Source organism: Calliphora vicina, chromosome 1 (assembly GCF_958450345.1).
Source record: "Calliphora vicina chromosome 1, idCalVici1.1, whole genome shotgun sequence".
In the NCBI taxonomy this organism is placed as follows: domain Eukaryota; kingdom Metazoa; phylum Arthropoda; class Insecta; order Diptera; family Calliphoridae; genus Calliphora; species Calliphora vicina.
In genome coordinates this window covers 66,316,309-66,332,802 of record NC_088780.1, presented here as the reverse complement: position 1 = coordinate 66,332,802, position 16,494 = coordinate 66,316,309, and the positions used below count along the sequence as shown (strand labels likewise).

Here is a 16,494-nt window from a genome sequence, read left to right as displayed (position 1 = left end):
AACCCCACATTTCCAAACGAAATAAAGAGCGACTTCGAGAATTCGCAAACAGGTATAAAAACCAAGAAAATTGTTTTGGAATAATGTGCTGTTTACGGACGAAAGCAAGTTTGAGATTTTCGGAAGTAAAAAAAGGAGTAAAATTTAGAGAAGCAAAAATCAAGAGTTCGACCTAAAAATGTACTATCCACCGTAAAGCATGGTGGTGGTTAGGTGATGGTGTGGGGGTGTATGGCGGCAAGTGGCATGGGAAAACTCATATTTATTGATAGTTTGATGAGCAAAACCGATTACCTAAACATTCTTATAGAAAATATGGAACCCATCATTAGAAAATTAAATCTAGACCGAATCTGGAAGCATACTTCTTAACTTGTTAAAGAATGGTTGTTGTATCATACACCGAAACAACTGGAACAACCCCTGCAGTCACCGGACATTAATCCCATTGAACATCTGTGGTAGCATTTGGACAGACAGATCAGAAAATGAAATATTACCAGCAATGACTCTCTACACGAAATCCTGCAGGAAGAGTGGTTCAACATCCCAACATCGGTGACATCAAAATTGGTAGAAACAATGCCAAGGAGGCTTGAAACTGTTTTAAAACCCAAAAGATGTCAAATAAAATACTAAACACGTTTTTTGTTCTAATTTCCCTAAACTGTATACTTTCTTTTGACGCGTTAAAAATGTAGTATTTTTGGTTTTGTTGTTACTGTTTTTGTTGCAGTTGAACTAGTTTAGGTTTTTGTTTATATATTGCAAGAGAACAATTAAATGTTTTGTTAAATATACTAGAACTGGAGAACAAATAGTTTTTTAATATGTAAATAAAATGTTTTAAATGTAAAAACAAGTTGTACACTTTCTTTAGACGCTGACTGTATATTAATTATAAAAAATAATAATGCATCCACAACAAAGGTGAAGGGTATATAAGATTCGGCATAGCCGAATTTTTCACGTAATCGAAGTGTCTGGATTATTTCATTATGATTAATGTGTTCTGAAATGTAAAAAAAGTAGAAAAGCAAAAAATGATAAAAGTAAAAATGTAAAAAAATTATAAAAGTAAAAATGTAAAAAAGTAAAAAGTAGAAAAGTGAAAAATTATAAAAGTAGAAATGTAAAAAGAGTAAAAAGTAGAAAAGTAGAAAAGCAAAAAATTATAAAAGTAGAAATGTAAAAATGTAGAAAAGCAAAAAATTATAAAAGTAAAAATGTAAAAAATTATAGAAGTAAAAATGTAAAAAGTAGAAGTACAAAAGTAAAAAAAAGTAGAAAAGCAAAAAATTATAAAAGTAGAAATGTAAAAAAGTAAAAAGTAGAAAAGCAAAAAATTATAAAAGTAAAAATGTAAAAAAGTAGAAAAGTAGAAAAGAAAAAAGTAAAAATTATAAAAGTAGAAAAGTAAAAAAAGTAAAAAGTAGAAAAGCAAAAAATTATAAAAGTAGAAATGTAAAAAATTATAAAAGTAAAAATGTAAAAAGTAGAAAAGTAAAAATTATAAAAGTAGAAATACAAAAGTAAAAAAGCAAAAAATTATAAAAGTAAAAAAGTAGAAAAGTAAAAAATTATAAAAGTAGAAATGTAAAAAAGTGGAAAAGAAAAAATTATAAAAGTAGAAAAGTAAAAAATTATAAAAGTAAAAAAGTAGAAAAGCAAAAAATTATAAAAGTAGAAATGTAAAAAAGTAGAAAAGTAAAAAATTATAAAAGTAAAAATGTAAAAAGTAGAAAACTAAAAATTATAAAAGTAGAAATGTAAAGAAAGTAAAAAGTAGAAAAGCAAAAAATTATTAAAGTAGAAATGTAAAAAATTATAAAAGTAAAAATGTAAAAAGTAGAAAACTAAAAATTATAAAAGTAGAAATGTAAAGAAAGTAAAAAGTAGAAAAGCAAAAAATTATAAAAGTAGAAATGTAAAAAAGTAAAAAGTAGAAAAGCAAAAAATTATAAAAGTAAAAATGTAAAAAAGTAAAAAAAAGTAGAAAAGTAGAAAAGAAAAAAGTAAAAATTACAAAAGTAGAAAAGTAAAAAGTAGAAAAGCAAAAAATTATAAAAGTAGAAATGTAAAAAATTATAAAAGTAAAAATGTAAAAAGTAGAAAAGTAAAAATTATAAAAGTAGAAATACAAAAGTAAAAAAAAGTAGAAAAGCAAAAAATTATAAAAGTAAAAAAGTAGAAAAGCAAAAAATTATAAAAGTAGAAATGTAAAAAAGTGGAAAAGAAAAAATTATAAAAGTAGAAAAGTAAAAAATTATAAAAGTAAAAAAGTAGAAAAGCAAAAAATTATAAAAGTAGAAATGTAAAAAAGTAGAAAAGTAAAAAATTATAAAAGTAAAAATGTAAAAAAGTAGAAAAGTAAAAATTATAAAAGTAGAAGTAGAAAAGTAAAAAAAGTAGAAAAGCAAAAAATTATAAAAGTAGAAATGTAAAAAATTATAAAAGTAAAAATGTAAAAAGTAGAAAACTAAAAATTATAAAAGTAGAAATGTAAAGAAAGTAAAAAGTAGAAAAGCAAAAAATTATTAAAGTAGAAATGTAAAAAATTATAAAAGTAAAAAGTAGAAAAGTAAAAATTATAAAAGTAGAAATGTAAAAAAGTAAAAAGTAGAAAAGCAAAAAATTATAAAAGTAGAAATGTAAAAAAGTAGAAAAGAAAAAAGTAAAAATTATAAAAGTAGAAAAGTAAAAAAAGTAGAAAAGCTAATAATTATAACAGTAGAAATGTAAAAAAGTAGAAAAGTAAAAAATTATAAAAGTAGAAATGTAAAAAATTATAAAAGTAAAAAGTAGAAAAGTAGAAATGTAAAAAAAGTAAAAAGTAGAAAAGCAAAAAATTATAAAAGTAGAAATGTAAAAAATTATAAAAGTAAAAATGTAAAAAGTAAAAAATTATAAAAGTAGAAAATTTTTAAACTTTAATTGAATATATTATTCATTAGTTGTAATGCAATTGTAGAAATTTTTAATATTTATAGTTTGAAATAATTTTTATTTTATGTAGACTTTGATGTAAACTTTGAAAATTTTGGAGACTCTGATATTGGATTTTTGAAGTTGTGGTTAAAGTTGTTGTTGATTTAATTTTATGTTTTAAAAATGATAAATTTTATTATCAGCTTAATTAGCTTTTTGAATCTAAAATATTGTGTTAGAAATGTGAGATTAAAATGGGTGGTTTTTATTTGTTTGACAAAGTTAGGTTTGAGTGGAGAATTTTATAATGGATGTTGTGTTGAAAATTCTGGAAAATTCTTTTTGAATCCTTATTATTATTTCGATCATTAATGCTCTTGAGGTAGTTTAATATTAAAATTTATATTTTTGTATTTTGAAATCTTTATTTGATTTTGAATTAAAAATTATTAATCTATTTTTATTATTCTTCATTTCATTAATTGATAATTTTATTTACTTTATAGGGGATTTCATTGATTGTTAAAATTATGTTTTAGTGGAGTTATAATAAGTGGAGACTTGTAATTATTTTTAATGAGACCTTGTTATACATCTAATATTGTTGTTTAGTGTTTAAAAAGTAATTTCAATAACCAGAATTTTATTAAGTTATTATTATATAGTTGAGATGACTCGACAGGCTATTTGGTAATGAGCTAATTTATCAATTAGGAGGTTGAAAGTTCAATTCCCAAATAAAGACTGAAAACTAAGTTTGAATATAATTTATTATTGATTTGTAGCAGTTAAATAATTGGTATTTGTTTCTTGAAATTTGGATTAAAATATTTATTTTGTGAATTTATTTTTATATCTGAGACCTTGTTCTGAGATTAAAATGTTTGAAATTTGTAAAACTGGTGTAGGGATTTATTTTATATTGTTTTAAGTAGGTAATTCATATTTTTTCTTAAAATTTGGTTAAATTAAAGACTTTTATTAACATTTTATTTTACTTTTAAAGTTATATTTAGTGGAGACTTGTGAATTAAAGGCTTAGTGAGACCTGTTATAGTTATTTAAATTTTTATTTGAATAAAGAGATTTTTCGTGGTTATATTTGCTTCTATGAAAATTGTTTAGATTTTATGTTATACTGAGGAGATTTTTAATTTTTGTGGTTATATTTGCCATTATGATGTACAATTTAAGTGGCGTATGCTTTAAAATTCTATTTTCGTTTTGTAATTTCAAATTGATAAGAATGTTAATTTACGTTCGTTGTGTAAATATTGAGCCATATACTAATTTTAAAAGTATTCTAGATTTGAATATGTTTAATGTGAATAAAAACAAAAAAATTATCCCATTAAAAATTGTATACCCTAATGTAGACTAATTAAAAGAAAATAAACCCTCATATTAAAACTGCATTAAAAGCATCTACACAATAGTACAACAAAACTAATGAAATTAAAAAAACAAAATCAATTCCACACAATACAACACACAAAGCATTTTTCTACATTACTCAAATTACCTGAAGCAAGAAAACAAAAATTTACAAATTGTCGCTGCCTTTTTCTCTGCCAAAAATTCTTCGTCATCAAATTTTCGCTGCCAAAAAATAAAAATTTTCAATATTCCTCTTCTCTGCCAAAAATTCCACATAAAAATTTTCAATATTCCTCTTCTCTGCCAGTTTAGAGGAAAAAAATTCCTCTAAATCGGCCCAGAAACCTCATATTTATACTACTAGTTTCTATTGTAGATTCTAGTCGGGTAAAATTGAAGATTGGCGTTTGGTCTCTTAGCTCTGGGTTCAAATTTTCGTTTTGGGGTTGACGGACTTGCGTCTGAGTTTGGTTGTTTCTAAGTATATTTGCATATGTTTCTTTGTTGTCAAATGTCTGTTGCAACGGGGGGTAGTTCAAATTAATGTTATTTAATGGCTGAGCGGGGAAAATCTTCGGTTTCTGGCTATGTGATTTTTTAACAATTGAGTAGACAGGGCAAACCTTGTAGTTTGCTGTGTGGTTACCTCCGCAATTGCTGCATTTTTTAATTTTAGGATCATCTTTGGATTTGTTACATTGGGATGTGTTATGCAACTCCCCGCAAATGACACATACGGGTGGCAATTTGCAATATGCCTTGGTATGTCCATATTCTTGGCAATTCATACATTGGACGGGGCCATTACAGTCAATACCCTTTATTACAACTTGTAGACCTTTGCTTCCTTTCAGCTGATAAGTGTAAAAACATTTCTTTTGAGTTTCAAAATATGTTACAAACTTTCTATAATCATTTTCGCTATTGACCTGTATTTTAGTTTCGTGAATTGTGTCTTTCTTGATTGGGATAACGTAAAAAGAGTTCTCTCCTATTAATGAGATCAGGCTCTGAACCAGTGAGTTTGAATTATTTTCTCTCAAGTAGAGTTAATTTTATTTACTGATTCATCTGTTTCACATTCCAGAATAGAAAAACAATTTTCATTGTTTAGTCTAGCAGGTTCACTATCCTTATATAATTTAGCCAAGGGTGCCGCTTTCGAAGACTTGGGACTTCGTGCCCGTTTTAATACTGTAACATACCGCTCCATTCCAACCTGTATTTAGGATATATTATCTTTATTTAATGGTTGAATAATCTTGGGTATAATTAATGGGTTAATTTTATTTGTAGTCGCTCACTATTTTCGTTAAAGAGACTCATTAAAGAGTAGTTGTAAATACTTTAGTTAACACTCTTGATCTTTATTTAATAGTTAATGGACAAAGTTCAATAAAAAAGTAAAGAATTTTCACCTATCTGTCTTTTAGTTCTTGTTTTGATTTTTTATTTAATAATATTATTAAAATAAAAGCGTCCTTTCGCGTAATTAATAAACAGGTGTTTTTTCCTTTATTCATTCCACTTGGGAACATAGGGCTTTTACAAGAAAATTCCAACTTATTTTATCATTACATATAACTTTTATTTCGTCAAACGATTTGTTTTGGATATTAAGTTCCCTTAGAACTGTTCTGTGCCAGGTTTTCTTTGGACGGCCCACAGTGGGGGATCTAAAAAAAAAGTGGAAATAAATCTGTAACTTCTAAACGAATAGCCCGATTTTAATAAAATTTCCCATGGCTATAGAGGAGGTGTCGGTAAGTTTAAGTTTTGAATTTGGGCTTAAACAAACAAGGGGGGCCGAGCCACAATGCCCCAAAATGGGGCACCTCGGGTATATCAAAAATTAAAAATGATGCCAAATTTTTGTTTGCGATCCGATTTGAAAGATTTTTATATATATGGAATGTACTAGACGATATCTACAAAAAACATTGCTTTAGCCATATATTATCTCTTATAGTTTACGAGTTATTCGCATTTGAAAAGTAAAATTTTATTTTTTTTGCATACCTTGGTCTGCCATTTTGCTAATAACGGATCCAATTCTTTCCCGATTTTCTTGAAGTATCTTTTTTTGAATTAATAATCTTAAGAAAGAATTGTTAAAAAATATCTACTGAGTCAAAAGTTATGTGCATTCAAACTTAAAAAAAAATAAAAAACTCGTTTTTTCGCCATTTTTTTTTTCGAAAAAAGTACCTACATTAATTTTAAATTATACAGAAAATGAGAAAAAAAATAAATAATGTGTTTATATTTTTCTGAAAGATAACATTTCGGGAAATATTATAAAAGCAAAATAATATCAAAATTCGTATTATTGCGTGGTCCAGAGCCTTCCGAAGTAGACCTATTTTTTATGTAAATTTCAACTTTAGACAACATATTCTAAAATCGCATAGCTGCTTTCAAAAATTAAGACCAGTTTTGTATGTTCCAATCTGTTCTTCAATATCATGCAAAGGGATTTCATAGCCCCGAGCTTGGTACCTTCAATAGATCCAAAAATCAAAAAAATCCCAATTTTGAGATTTTTGAAAAATTTTTTGGGAATTGTGGGATTCTCAATAACAAATCTAAATCCAAATTTCACTTTTGCATTCCGACAAAAAATGTCTATATAATTGTAAAATTTAATTAAAAAATATTCATAAACCAAAAAAAAATGTATCTTTTTTTTTGCAAAAACTCTTCTATGAAGTTTTTAATTTTCAATATATTTAAACATTTTTTAAAAGAATATGCAATTTCCAAAATATTGATGTATAATATGTCTACCTTATTTTGTCCACGTGTCACAGTAATGAACGAATGATTAACATGTCTAGTTATTTTCTTCCATAACAACTTCAATGTTAGGTACTTATATAATACATAAGTACAAACATTAAGCGATTACAACTCTTTTTTAACAATGAATCCCAGGTATAATATGAAATACCTGGGATATCCCTAAAACATATTTCATACATAATACTACTTTTTTAATACTACTAATAGAACAGGTAGATTTCATAGCATACATTTCATGTGAAATATTTGATAAATAAACAAAAAACTGAAGAAACAAGTAATGTTTTTTCGATTTCTCGATTCTTGGGGTTCTTCTGTAAGTTCTCCTAAGGGCAAAATATTATGTTCAATTATGATTTTTCCATGACATAATACTTTATGTACTGTTGGTGTCATTTCTTTCCAAGGGTACAACGATAATAGAAGTTTTGAAATTTCTGTGGAATACTCGTCAAATTTTGTTGCATTCACTTTGTGCTTACTATTTATTGCCATTAAAATAATATTGACTTTTTTCAGTAATTCCCGTTATATCTGAGGTTGTTTCAAAATCTTTGAAAAATCGTCTAGCTGTGTTTCCATCATTTGTGCTTCCATATCCTACGAGTGGTTTATCAATGTTTAATCCAATCTGCTTTTTGAATTCTTCTTGAATTCTTCTTTTCTCCGTGGCTCTCATTTCCATCAGTTCTTCATTTTTATTTACTGATTTATTGATATTTTCTGGTATGCTTCTATATTTTAAATCATATGCCAGATGTAGAAAATGGTCAAGAAATCTTATACAGGCATGTAGAGGAGATATTCCGAATTTGAGCACTTCCTCGTTAATTGTTCTTTCCTTGGATATATTCGAAAATTCCGATTTTTTTTCACCACATATGGAACAGTTCCAAGTAGATGATGTTCCTGTTATGGCGTTGCTGACTTTTCCATCGATCAAATATTGAGCTATTTGGATTGTAACCGGTACCAAGACTTTAATTTCAGATTCAATTAAGTTGATCAAATCTTGTGTCGTAATCTTTGTTTCTTTTGTATATTCGAAACATATTGGCCTACAAAAGGCTTTCGATCCAGGAGTTGAATTAATCCATATATCCTCAAAACTAGTTGATGGAGAATCACTGGCAGCATACTTCCGAATTCATAATGGAACCAATGATGACATAAATACACTTTTATACTCTGATGATGTTTGACTCGATGTAGTTTGCTTATATTCCGAAAGTGATGATAAGCCATCACATCCCCACTTACAGATTAGTTGCAGATCATAAGTATTTATTTTGTTGAGCTGTTCTGTAGAAAAGTCGCAAGCAATCCTTAATGCTGTATTTTCGAGTAGAGTGGAGAGTCCAATTCTAGCTTTCCGATCAGTAACTTCAATAGGTGATGGTATAATACTCTTTTTCTTTTCCTGAATTGAGCCATATGATGGTAACACTTCAACTCCTTTTCCCAACAATGCCTTTCTTAAAGTTATATAATTATCACGGCTTAGTCCCAGCTGCAACATAAGCGCAATAGCCTCTTCTTCGGTAAAAGCAGTATTAGATGATGGTGTAGGTATGCTCTTAACAATTCGTTTTAATCGTCTAGGCGATGCATTCGGAAGAATATCAGCGATTTTAACAGCTTCCAAAGGCTGTTTTTCTTGCTTTAACATAACCTTAAATGTATCCGAAACTTCCTCAGTAGACAGGGTTGATAGTGAATCCGATAACCGCTTTTTCTTGGATTTTGGGCACAATTCCATGTATTCCTTACGGGGAGCACCAAAGGCAGACGTGGACACATAAAATTCTATATTTTCATCCAACCAATCACAATATTTGGATTCAATTTCGTAGCAGAAAATTTTACGGTTTTCCATTTTATGTCAAAGGATTTAACAAACTTTTCGATTTTACATAATTCCGTTTTATCCACTTTATTATTATGCGTACTTTCGATAAATTTCAATATGAGGTTGACTTTATCTTGAAATTGATCAGTTTTATGTTTAAGTAAAATGGAGGACAAAGTTTTTTTTTAATGTGATCGTCATCTTTAGCTAATTATAACTAATGTCAATTGTGGATTGAGTATGATTATATATTAATTATTCTTCATGAGTTTCATATAATAGGTTACCTGTAGTCAACGTTTATATAGGTGAAGGTATATTTGGAAATTTACCTGTTCTATTACCAGCAGTAAAAAAATAGTATTATATATGAAATATGTTTTAGGGATATCCCAGGTATTTCGTATTATACCTGGGATTCATTGTTAAAAAAGAGTTGCAATCGCTTAATGTTTGTACTTATGTATTATATAAGTACCTAACATTGAAGTTGTTATGGAAGAAAATAACTTGGTGATGAAATTTCACTAGACATGTTAATCATTCGTTCATTACTGTGACACGTGGACAAAATAAGGTAGACATATTACACATCAATATTTTGGAAATTGCATCTTCTTTTCAAAAATGTTTAAATATATTGAAAATTAAAAACATCATAGAAGAGTTTTTGCAAAAAAAAAAGATAAATTTTTTTTTTATTTTTTGTTGAACATTTAAATTTTTAAACTGCTATAACTTTTTGGTTTATGAATATTTTTTAATTAAATTTTACAATTATATAGAAATTTTTTGTCGGAATGCAAAAGTGAAATTTGGATTTAGATTTGTTATTGAGAATCCCACAATTCCCAAAAAACTTTTCAAAAATCTCAAAATTGGGATTTTTTTGATTTTTGGATCTATTGAAGGTACCAAGCTCGGGGCTATGAAATCCCTTTGCATTATATTGAAGAACAGATTGGGACATACAAAACTGGTCTTAATTTTTTGAAAGCAGCTATGCGATTTTAGAACATGTTGTCTAAAGTTGAAATTTACATAAAAAATAGGTCTACTTCGGAAGGCTCTGGACCACGCAATAATACGAATTTTGATATTATTTTGCTTTTATAATATTTCCCGAAATGTTATCTTTCAGAAAAATATAAACACATTATTTATTTTTTTCTCATTTTCTGTATAATTTAAAATTAATGTAGGTACTTTTTTCGAAAAAAAAATGGCGAAAAAACGAGTTTTTTATTTTTTTTAAGTTTGAATGCACATAACTTTTGACTCAGTAGATATTTTCTAACAATTCTTTCTTAAGATTATTAATAAATTTGTTGTTAATTCAAAAAAAGATACTTCAAGAAGAATTGGATCCGTTATTAGCAAAATGGCAGACCAAGGTAGGCAAAAAAAATAAAATTTTACTTTTCAAATGCGAATAACTCGTAAACTATAAGAGATAATATATGGCTAAAGCAATGTTTTTTGTAGATCTCGTCTAGTACATTCCATATATATAAAAATCTTTCAAATCGGATCGCAAACAAAAATTTGGCATCATTTTTAATTTTTGATATACCCGAGGTGCCCCACTTTGGGGCATTGTGGCTCGGCCCCCCCTTGGTTGTTTAAGCCCAAATTCAAAACTTAAACTTATCCTCTATAGCCATGGGAAATTTTATTAAAATCGGGCTATTCGTTTAGAAGTTACAGATTTATTTCCACTTTTTTTTCAGATCCCCCACTGTGCGACCTGAGCATCGGCAACCTTGGGGATTCCATTCTAATGCAGTCCGTGTGATGTCTTCTCAATGTGTGGCCTATCCATTTCCACTTTCGTCTTTCTATTTGGCGAATTAGGGGCTCTACGTTTGTTAGTTGCCAGAGTTCAATATTGGTGATAACGTTAGGCCAAAAAATGTAACATATTATGCGCAAACATTTGTTTATGAAAACTTGCAGTCTTCTAGCTATAGTATTTGTCATAAGCCATGTTTCGATTCCATACAATAGTGTGGATTTCACACAGGCATTGAAAATACGGATTTTTGTATTCTTCGAGATTTGGGGGGATCTCCACGTTTTATTCAACCGACCAAAAGCTGACCTTGCCTTATTTAGTCTGAGTGACACGTCTTCTTCCACTCCTCCATCTATCGAAGTCATGCATCCTATATAACAGAAAGATTTAACATATTCTATGCGTTGGTCTTGTACTACCGTGGTATAGTGTTATTTATACGCATTGCATGTGTTTTGGAAATATTTACTTCCAGCCCAACTCTATTTGTGAAAGCAACCAAATCATTTACTTTGCTCTGTATATCATTGAACTTGTGTGATATGAGGCAAATATCGTCAGCAAAATCCAAATCTTCTAGGTGGTTTTGGAGATCCCAGATAATTCCCCTTCTTTTACTGCATACTTGTATCATAATCTCGTCCAAAACAACGGCAAACAATAATGGAGATAAAGGGCAACCTGGTTTAACTCCAGCGTTTGTCATGAAAGATTCACTGATCATGCCATTGTATCGAACTTGGAGTGTGCTATTGTTGTACATAGCTTTGATCAAATTTATCAATTTTGTTGCCTTTAATGCATCCCATATCGCACTACGTTTTATTGAGTCAAATGCTTTTGCGAAGTCTATAAATACTAAATAGAGCGGTGTTCGCCATTCGACCGATTGATCTATTATTACACGGAGTGTTTGGATGATTTCTGCTGCTATTATTGGTTTATATATATATATTAATTCCTGTTGTTCCTATAAGGAGCATAGGGCCGTAAATTATTGGTTTAGTTTGGAGTAATTCTGGGGGTATACCATCTTTACCCGGCGCTTTGTTTCTTTTCAGTTTTCGTACAGCGCATGTGATTTCCTCAATGCTAGGGGGATCTGTAGATATTATGTCGTTGGTAGTTGAAGGCGCATCTGTTTGTGAGGAGCTTTCTGTGTTGTCATCGACAATGTTGCTGATTTCCTCGAAATGTTGCCTCCATATTTGTGTTTGTTCTTATACGTTCGTAAGCATTTGACCATTTACATCCTTCACAGCATGATTTCGTTTTTTAATTTAATTCTTACTGTCGCCACTACTAGCTCGTGGTCACTGTCTATATCAGCACCTCTTTTAGTGCGCATGTCTATTAATGATCCTCTCCATTTACGGCGAATGCAAATGTGATCTATTTGATTTTGAGTATTACCGTTTGCAGATGTCCACGTATATTTATGAATGTTGTTGTGAGGGAAGATTGAACCACCAATAACTAATTGGAAGGTCTGGCAGAATTCTATGAACCGCTCACCATTTTTGTTCATAGTTCCCATGCCATGTGTTCCCATGATTTGGGATATGCCATGGTTGTCATTTCCAATTTTAGCATTAAAATCTCCAGTGAGGATAAGTATGTCGCGGTTTGGAATATTATGTACCGTAGAAGTTAATTGGTTGTAAAATTCGTCCTTGACTGGATCGTCAGCATATTCCGTTGGTGCGTAACATTGAACAATGGTGATATATATCCCAACCTTACTAAAGAAACGAGTTGTTATAATTCGATCCGATATAGGATTCCATGAATGTAAGGTTGATTTTAAATCTTTGGATATTACAAATGCAACTCCACTTTCGCATCTGTTCTCTTTCCCGCTGTACAATACCATATTTCCATTTGTAGATACTATTTGCCCATTTCCACACCACCGCATTTCACTAATACCCAGAATGGCAACATTAAATTTCACCATTTCATGCCTCTAATTCAGCAAGTCTTGATGTTTCACTTAGCGTTCTAACGCTCCATTGTCCAATTCGTATCCGTTTTCGTGTGCCAAAGGTTGTCATCAATGTACGGGATATGTTTTCTATTTCTCTTGCATTAGTTTCATTAATCATTTATATTTCAGATAGGCGGGTGATTGATCCACTGTATCCTATGATGGTACTGGGACTGCCAGTTTATAGTCTGGATCTTGTCATCTTCGTCCGCTGTTCATCACACTGTGATTGAAATTGGACGTGTATTATTTTTAATCCGAGTTAATTCGTTATTTTAATGATTCTATCGGAAAATAAATATAAATTAACCTGTTTAGGGGTGTCCTTGGGCGAAAAGCTTTCTGTCTGTTATCCACTTGGGGATAGCAAGAAGCGATTCCTCTGATGAAATTCTCAAGCGTTCGATACTCTCCATCCACTGATAAGATCTGAGTGCCTAGAACTAACTAGCGTTAAATCAAGAACCTCCCTTCTGTTAGTAACTACAAAGGTTGGTTCTGAACCAGTATTGACTATGTCTATGTTATTGCAAAGAATGAATTCGTCTCACCCCTTACGTTGGTATCCGAGCTGCCCCATACAATATGATGTGCATTGGCATCAGCTGCAATAATAACCGGCAGATTCTCAACTCTTGCCCTTTCAATTATGTCTCGGACCTTGCTATTGAGGTGGTGGTTCGCTGTGGTCATGTGCCATGTTGTTTGATATCACTAGTATAGTTCCTACACCAGTTTCCCAGGCCGCTACCACAGTATCTTCATCGCTGTAATCAGAATGAATGAAGATATTGAGATTATTCCTAGCTACTATAAATGATCTTATGTTACCTGAGTCTTTCATGTATAATAGCTTATGGTCTTTGGCACCTAATCCGCTGGCCCCTTCTCGATGGATCCAGGGTTCTTGGATAAGTGCGAGCTCCTCCCCTTTCTCAGTCATCCGGAGGAGAAGGGAGCCGAAGCTGCTTTGGAGTGGTGAAGGTTAATTTGAGTTACCTTCACTATCTCCGTGTTTCGGTATGATTGTGACGTTGACGTCTCCATGGTCAGAGTCCAACAGGGCGTCCTCGTCAAGTACCTAGTCCAATGGCCCAAAAAATTCACCCACCATTTCAGAGTTGGAGTGGGTGTCCTCTTGAGCAATATAATTATTGCGATGCAAAAGCAAGTTCGTTGCGAAAGGTAAATGCGATAAGAACACAATTTAGTATTCTGTATCGTCTACGAAAACGCTTTCGCAAAATAAGTTGAAAAATAAGCAACACTGGTACCACAAAATAAACAATACCGAAATGAAATGTCAAAACTTTTAAATAAAAACATTTTAAACACATTTTTTTGCGATGCGAATAAGCATGTGAAATACATCTGGCAACCTTATTTTTCCACACGAAATAACATACGCAGCACTTCTTTCGCACGAACAGCTAGCTGTCAAAGAGCATGTAAAATTTTTCGCATGAAAAAACCATACTTTTTCGCAAATATGAACAGAGTACTAGGCTATAGAGAGTAACCCCCCTGGTAGTCTCATCGCAAGACATGTCTTCGGGAGTAGGTTCATTGTCATCCTGAACCGGTTTGTCCCTATCATCCCCTCGGTAAACTCTAAGAAAGACCGACTCGAAGACGTAGTAGACCTTTCCCAGATTTTTCCGAATAGGCGCTAGGGACTCTTGGTTCATGATGATCGTTATGTATCCACCCTCGGATTCGGAGACCTTGGCAACCATCCAGTCATGTGTTGGGATGTCAGGATTTCCGATCCGAAGGATTTGTAGAATTTCCCCCGATTTCGACGGTTTGGCGGGAACACGGGCAGTGGACCTAGGCCAGCGTGGTATCTCGTCAATAGAGACCACGTCCAGTCTAGCTCCTTCCCAAAGGCCACCCAACAGGGCGACCGCGTGCTTAAAGAGCAGGACAGACCGCGAGTTTGAACAAGCCATCAGTTTTACCCGACCCCGATGCCAACCGGCATCTTCGCAATGAGGGGGGGGGGGGTACCGGGTTCTCCTTGAGAACTCGCCATAATACTCCCATCAGCTTTCTGTGCACTATATCCCAATTTGAGTGAGATATGGATCGCGAACAAGATGATCTTTGGCCACCTCGCTGAAGGATCTGTCAAACGATCGTTGAGGCTTCGGACGAGCACGGGCCGCTAGCTCTGCGCTTGTGTCTCCTCCTCAGAACGTTGACGTCCTTGGACGCAAGAGGAGGATTCTGCAGATCAGCCATGATGGATTTTTCCCAGTTGAGCGATGATAAATCATCGGACGAAAGGGACTCGACAGGTTTATTACCTAGCCGATCCAAGAATTTCTCGGCGGCTCGCCGTCTCAAAAAGGCCCTCTTTGCTGGTGTTACGTGCTTGGAGGTATGGTTTTTGTCGCCCTGTTGGACTGGAGGCACAGCTTGGGAACCCGCAGTCTTGTTCGCTTGAGTACCCGAAATCTTGTCCGCAGTACTCTTGCTGACAATCGGTACTGGGTTAGCTGTATCCAGAGTTATCAAGCTAGCAGCTCCCAAAGCAGGGGTTTTTACAGATCCTCTGTAGGTACGGCCAAGGCAGCTTTCGAGGAGCTTGGGTTGAAGTTCAGAGGCACCTCGCTGCTTTTATTCTTATATCCTTTCTTAGAGGATACACTCTGTGCGCATTCGGATGTTTTAGGTTTCCCCAAATCTCCTCCTGCAGGTTGTTGATCGCCAGTAGCTTGCAGATTAGCTCGGAACTAACCTGGATCTCAGTAGCATTCAATTCACCGCGACCTGAAATTGTCGCCGCGGGAATAGGGTCTCCAGAGATTATGATGTATTTATCCGTATCTATCGATATATTTTGCCCATCCCTAAAAGCATTTTGGTATATTTCTGGATTTGTTGTATCAAATTGTTTTGACTAGAAAAATATTGAACTCAGTGTGACCACGCAACTCATCATACAAACCCACTATCCAAGGCTGAAATTTATTGTATTTGATTGCAGACATCTTTTAAATCCAAATGCAATTTATAATAAAAGTTTTAAAACAAACAGTTGAAAGCTTTATGATAATTCGCAAATATTTTTTTGTGCAGTGAAGTTAGCTACGACTAATTTTCCTTTTTAGACTAATTTGACACATTTTTCTTATAGCTCCTACATATTACACAATCTTATTTTGATGAAGAGCAGGCACTTTTACGTTTACTTCTCATCATTTCAACTAAAACTGCAGTTTTTCTTAACAGAATGCTACTGTTATTTACACCAAAATCATTATTTTAAAATTGTCTACCATACACAGACAAAACTATCTTTTAAACCGTTTAATTCAAATATTTATCATGTGCTCAAAAACAAAATGTTCTGATATTTTCTATTGAATTTTGAGTTTTGAATTCCATAATTTTGACAATTGAATATACAATTTTCGTTATTGGTTGAACTTTAAAAACAAAAATTATTGAATAAATAATAGATAATTTTCGTAATTGAAAACACAAAAAATAACAAAAATTTGTCTTCAATTACGAAAATTATCTATTCAATAATTTTTGTGTTTAAAGTTCAACCAATAAAGAAAATTGTATATTCAATTGTCAAAATTATCCAATTCAAAACTCAATAGAAAATATCAGAAAATTTTGTTTTTAAGCACATGAATACTTGATTCAATTATGAAATAATTGAAACCAGTTCAATATGTGATAAATGTTTGAATTGAAATATAGTTTTTTCGAACGTGCCGAAGATGGGCACCTTTGAAC

The 16,494-nt window shown here is 31.7% G+C and overlaps 1 protein-coding gene across 2 annotated transcripts in view; it reads left to right on the top strand.

The window, feature by feature from the left end:
• The window catches only part of LOC135963175 (endoplasmic reticulum metallopeptidase 1-like), a 421,657-nt gene that overhangs the window by 86,593 nt on the left and 318,570 nt on the right, over positions 1 to 16,494 (top strand). The gene's annotated exons all lie outside the window — the stretch shown is intronic.